Consider the following 6,596-nt stretch of genomic DNA (forward strand, 5'->3'; position numbering starts at 1 on the left):
TACAGTATGCAGGCTATGAAGGCTTCTAGGGATCGCTTAGCCGTTTACTTTAGCAAGGTAATTTAATTTTACAGTCATCTGTGTCAGACATCCTTAAAAGGATTAGGTACAAGAATGGTTGTAGCTGCTAGTTATTAGTATATCAATGTGTCTGATTGTGCCAGGAATAGCGGTCCAGTTAGCTGACGTTAGGTTAGCTGCTACCGGGTAGCTAGCTACATTACGTTACCAGGTATTTATCTTAGCCTTGTTGTCAGTTTAGCTGCTCGTTTATTTAACAATGTTGTGATAGTTCTTAGACGAAGCCGTGTACGTGGTGTATTGCAAACTTTAACATTAATAGTTCTTGGTTATATTTAATGAGATTAAATATGTTAACACTATGTAATGACCCTATGGTTATGACAGCCGTTTTTCCGATGAAGGCTGTCTAACTTAGCTAGCTAACTCAAAGCATGGCATTACAGCCCCAGTCATCAGCAGCCCGGAGGCATTATGAGTTAAATGTTTTTGGCCTTTGTATACAGAATGGCAGGCATATGTACTGTAATGGTTGTAATAAATACACTATGCCCCTTCACAACCGCTTGACATATGAATGTTTTTTTTTTTGTTTTTTTTTTTGTTTTCCTTTAGGTGTGCAGCATGCAGACAGACTGAGACGATGGCTGGTGAACATAAGACGACAAGACTGGGAGCCCAGCAAGTCATCTCATCTCTGTAGTCTTCATTTTGAATACCATGAATTCACCATTGATACCTATGTAAGCCAATCATTTTCCTGAACAACACTGTGTGGTGATGTAAATTCCAACTCAACCCATTTCATGAATACCCAATTCATTATGTTAAGGGGAATCGTCTGACTTGCACTGCAGTACCAACTGTGTTCTCCCTTCCTGACCACCTGGTGAAGAGACCTGCTAGTAGAAAGGCAAGTGGTTATTTTCTTATCCTTTCTTTGTCAAGTGCTGCAAATGAGAAGGAATGTGAAATGGTGGCTGCTAATACATCAGATCAAAATGTGGCTTGTCAGTAGTGAGCAGTTACATTTTTGTGTCACCCAAGACATTAAAACGAAAGAATGATGTCATGGTTGAGATTGTGGAGAAATATTAAAAGAGGATGAGAAAGTAAGACGTGTAAAGTAAGTTTCATGGCATAACACAAACTTAGAACGTTTTTTATGTGTTGTCTGTAATGCTATACAACTGTAATACCTCCTGGAAGTTTTGATTTTATTTATGTTTTTTCACATGGCGGTGGTGGTGCAGGAAGGGGGTATTTTGTCTTCCGCCTCCCTCCTGCACCACCACCACCATCACCAGAGCTGAAGGTCCACGCCACCATCACCAGAGCTGAAGGTCCACACCACCATCGCCATAGCTGAAGGTCTACACCACCACCATCACCAGAGCTGAAGGTCCACGCCACCATCGCCAGAGCTGAAGGTCTACACCACCACCATCACCAGAGCTGAAGGTCCACGCCACCATCGCCAGAGCTGAAGGTCTACAACGCTGCTGCCACCAGAGCTGAAATCTCTCTAAGTTAATGACTAACCCCCCCTCACCCCTTGGCAAACACAATAAAACATGGTCATTTGTGGATATTTTGTATCATCATTATTTTTGCTTAATGTAGGCTTACCAACCATTTAAAACTGTTTACTGGTAATTTGAACTTGTTCATGTTATATCATGTTAAATTCTATAACCATGACCCATATATAATGTGAACATGTCAACGTTTGAATAACAATGGTTTTGATAGCAAGTAAACATTAAGTTTTTCATTTTTATTGTCAGTTTCCAATGCACACAGAGTCCAGCAACCTTTACAATGAGGGCAAATGAGAATAGTTTAAGTTTGAGTTCAGGGATATACTGCAAGTTTAAAATATGATACAATATGTTCATGATCATGAACATAACAAGTGTCCTACACTATTCATGCAATCTACACCTTTCAATATCACGCTCGACATGTCTGAGGTTGTTCCTGTCAAAGTGGATGAGATGGACGTCCGGGGACTGGAGAAAGGACATGGGAAATGCCACCTACAAGTTAGAAAAGGCAAAGTTTTATAGCTGATCCTTTACTGTTAACACATACTGGTAAGCATACTAAGCATGCAAAACTAGCAGTAACGTTATTAGTTTGTTTTTCAATGCGGACATTTCATTACTCTGCCAATGGGCACGACAACAGGCAGGCTGTGTTTTAAAATTAACTAGCAGCTACGCCAAACACATAGATTCACTCTCCATGTTGAGGTGGCATATTAAAACAGCCTTTTGATAACGGCAAAACAAAATAGGCTGAGCCAAACATAACATTGTCAGCGTCTGTGTGCTAACGTTAGTCTTAACTTAACCAACTAGCTATCGCTACTAACGTTAGCTTCTATGCTAACGTAAACGGTAGCAGCTAGCAGCTAGCTGCTAATGTCTGATGTGCTTGGCTAGGCTTTTGAGCTGACAACGTTAATATAGCCTACGTTATTTAAATGAAGTTATTAGCTAGTAAACTGGTGGCTACAATATAAAATATAAGCTGTGTATTTCACTAACAGACAAGAGGTTTGTGTTACATACGTTACACTTACCAGAGAAAGTTCACCAACGTAAACCTAGACACACGAACGAACTGTCAACGATACCGTAGCTAGCTTCTCAGCCAGCGCGTCGACGCGGTGCGGTGAGGGGCGTGATTCACTCGTTGTGTGGGCGTGTCTGCTCCGACATCCTCATCACTGCGCATGCGTCCAATCCTACTGCGCAAGCGTACTTCAGACTGGCTGCAAGATGGCGTCGCCTCGGTTGCTTCAATTCCATAGAACACTGCTGAATGCAGCCACACTGTCCAGTTCTATATATACAGTCTATGGGTTCAATCCCCGACCAGTCGGAAAAATGTGGGCGGGGGGAGTGGTTGAAGTGCCCTTGAGCAAGACACCTCACCCCACACACACACACACACACTTGTGCAAGGAACCTAACCACACACACACACACACACACACACACACACACACACTTGAGCAAGGCACCTAACCCCTAACTGCTCCCGATTGCACACTGCTCCAGGTTAGTGTGCGCTTCACCTCACTGTGTGTTCACTATGTGCTGTAGCCTGACTCTCGCCAGACCCTTGTAGTTCCGCCATGCTCCACCAGAGGCGTTTCGCTGAGCTCCACACAAGGGTCTGGACTCGAGGGCAATCCAAACTCGTTCCAGTGATCAAAAAATGATAAACCAATCAGGAGCGCCGAAGCGAGTGTTTGATTCAAACAATGGCGGCACGCAGCGAGAAGTCTTGTGCTGACATTGATTCTGCTATTTCAACCGTTTTGTCGAATCTATCCAGTATTCATTCTTTAAAAGATTAACAGAGAATAGTTTTGAAGACATTTATTGGTGGCAAGGATGTTTTTACTCTTCTTCCGACCGGGTTTGGCAAGAGCTTGAAGAAGCCTAGCATGTCATTCAAGATAACAGGCAAGTGGTTTATCAAATCACATGCGAGGATGTTTTACAAGGACCCGCCTTCATAAATACATCTCCTATCGCGAAGTCCCAGATCCTTGTGTGAAGCAGACAGCGAACTACAGGATCTGGCGAAAGTCAGGTTATATGTGCTGTGTGTGTTCACTAATTCACTAAGCAAATGTCCCTCATGGGATCAAAAGAGTTACTTATGCGTGCTTACTTATAATGACAGAGAGTCAGTCATCTGTTCTGTGGAGAGGTCAGATGGACTGGTGTGTTTGTGTGTGTGTGTGTGTGTGTGTGTGTGTGTGTGTGTGTTGCAGTGGTCAGATGGTCTGGCGTGTGTGTGTGCTGCAGAGGTCAGCTGGACTGGTGTGTGTTTGCTGCAGACTGGACTAGTGTGTGTGTGTGTGTGTGTGTGTGTGTGTGTGCTGCAGGCTGGTCAGTGGTGGTCAAATGTATCCATTCACTGGACAGATGCTGCTTCATGTTCAGCTTTACAGCTTAATTTTAATTAAGCATACAATTACTACACTTTACTGTGATTACTGTGTGTGTGTGTGTGTGTGTGTGTGTGTGTGTGTGTGTGTGTGTGTGTGTGTGTGTGTGTGTGTGTGTGTGTGTGTGTGTGTGTGTGTGTGTGTCTGTGTGTGTACACTTTTGGCCAACACAAACAGACACACACACACACAAACATTATACAGGGATATATGATTAAAGTCCAAAATATACTGTGAAAGTACACACACACACACACACACACACACACACACACTCACATACTAACACACACACACACACACACACACACACACACACACACACAAACACACACACACACACACATACTAACACACACACACACTAATCACTCAGTTAGCTGTGTGTAGCGCTAATCACTTCATGTTCTTTTAAAGGCAGTTTGTTGAGTTTATGTTTCTTTTCTCCAGCGACTGCAGCTACATCAAAGGCTCTCTGGGCACGTAATGCCTACAGCAGAGAGCACACACACACACACACACACACACAGACACACACACACACACACACGCCTAAAGCAGAGAGCACACACAGCTCTTAACACCATGCCTCATCCTCACTGTACACATGTATACGCAGGAATCCAGGATTTATATTAAAATACCAGCAAAGAGAGAGAGAGAGAGAGATAGAGAGAGAGAGAGAGATACAGAGAGAGAGAGGGAGAGAGAGAGATACACAGAGAGAGAGAGACAGAGAGAGAGAGATACAAAGAGAGAGAGAGAGAGAGAGAGAGAGAGAGGGAGAGAGAGATACAGAGAGAGAGAGAGAGAGAGAGAGAGAGAGATACAGAGAGAGAGGGAGAGAGAGAGAGAGAGAGATACAGAGAGAGAGAGAGAGAGAGAGAGAGAGTAACAGGGTAATGAAATGAGATATAGTGTTTTTCTTTCTTGCTGATATGACAACTGATCCTCTGTGGGGGCTTATTTAATTAATTCAATCTCCTCTCTGAGCAGCTTAGGATGTGTGTGTGTGTGTGTGTGTGTGTGTGTGTGTGTGTGTGTGTGTGTGTTATGGGAAAATAAATAGACACTGTGTTTGTTTGTGTGTGTGTGTGTGTGTGAGAGAGAGAGAGTGAGTGTGAGAGAGAGAGAGAGAGAGAGAGAGAGAGAGTAAAAAGAAGCAGGGAATAGAGTGAGTTGACCAGCAGTGGGTCCATGAATAAAACACTGTAGGAGCCATTTGGTTATTTGGTTATTGTTTTTGTTTTTGTGATGATGACACCTGCTGGCTGATATATATTTGTGTAGACCTTTTGCTTTGAACATGGGACACTAAGGGTTAAATGGGCCCAATTGGCCCACCTGTCGCCTGTCTTGATTAGCAAGCCTGTTTAGACAAAGGACTGATCAGAGTAGAGTTGGACAAATGTTGGAGACGCCAGCAGGCAAATGGTTTTCAATTGATATGGAAATTGATCATATTTATATGGAAGTTGATTTGATATGGAACCTGATACGTTTGATTTATTTTGTAAAGTTGAAGTAAACGGACTTTAATTTACTAAGTTTTTTGACGAAAGTTTTTGGAATCTATTGAAACCCCTGAGGCGTCAAGATGATGAAGTGACTTATTGGACGGCACTACATAGTTTGAAAACCAGTCTGCAGTTTGAAAAACCGTCTGCAGTTTAAAGAAACCAATCTGCTTTGGAATTACGGACTCTTTCGTTTGGAATTACTGGAATTACTTGTGTTGGATGCCAGAGGACCAAAAACACCCTGTGATTCTTCCAAAACACCATCACGTGTCCAAGCTCGTCTTGAAACAAGTTCATGATCAGTTATAGCCTGACGACGTCATACTCAATTCTTATCAGAATATGAGTCTGAAACTGCTCCATTCAGCTGCGATTATGGGGCGTGATTCAACCGATACAGTGCGGGGGGGATAGCTCTGCACTCATTGGATAGACCAAACCAAACAGAACAAGTTATTGGCTGTCAGTATCTGCGAAATCTAAGACAGAAATATGTAGCAGGGTAGGCTATGGAAAACATCCTCCTTCGTTTTTAAAAATAATTCCTTCAAACTGTATGCAATGAACAGCTGGGGAAGTGTGTCGTTAACCCAACGAGCAAACAGACATTTTTAAACAAACGGGAACAACATCACCCAAACATGCTGTTTTAACTGGGTGAAAGTGAAACTGAAGTTTTCCCACATATCCTCGTTGGTCTAAGTGTTCAGAAATAGTTGTGCGAATCCGTGATAAAACCTCCGTTTCAATAGCTAAGATAAACGAAAGGCCAAACTGCATGAACAAATTATGCATTCATAGCCATAGCGTTTCTGTTGCAATCAAAATCAACCTACGCGAACATGGTCTCACACCCAACTCGTTGAACGAGGACGCATGCAGCCGTGAACGTCACTGCTGTTCATATGTCAATCATCACGTAAAGCCCACCCTGTGAAATGTGATTGGTCCGAGCCGAAGTGTATCTCGAATAGTAGCAGCTGAACGGAGCAGTGCCAGACCGAAGTTCCCTGCAAAAGAATGGAGGCGGGGCTAAACTTCGGTCTGGCATCCAGGCTAGATCAGTTAGGCCACTGTGGAAGAAA

General features: G+C 43.1%; 1 long non-coding RNA gene across 2 annotated transcripts; it reads left to right on the plus strand.

Annotated features, from left to right (window-relative positions):
* The first annotated feature begins 621 nt into the window (after positions 1 to 621).
* Positions 622 to 1,612, plus strand: LOC134088015 (uncharacterized). 2 transcript variants are annotated; one of them, XR_009939884.1, is made up of 3 exons: positions 622 to 764; positions 854 to 1,364; positions 1,483 to 1,612. It is a non-coding gene; the product is annotated as an uncharacterized LOC134088015 (long non-coding RNA). The 2 variants fall into 2 exon arrangements; XR_009939883.1 differs by having other exon boundaries at positions 854 to 1,336; positions 1,393 to 1,612.
* Positions 1,613 to 6,596: the final 4,984 nt, after the last annotated feature.

The sequence above is a fragment of the Sardina pilchardus genome, chromosome 7 (assembly GCF_963854185.1).
Source record: "Sardina pilchardus chromosome 7, fSarPil1.1, whole genome shotgun sequence".
In the NCBI taxonomy this organism is placed as follows: domain Eukaryota; kingdom Metazoa; phylum Chordata; class Actinopteri; order Clupeiformes; family Clupeidae; genus Sardina; species Sardina pilchardus.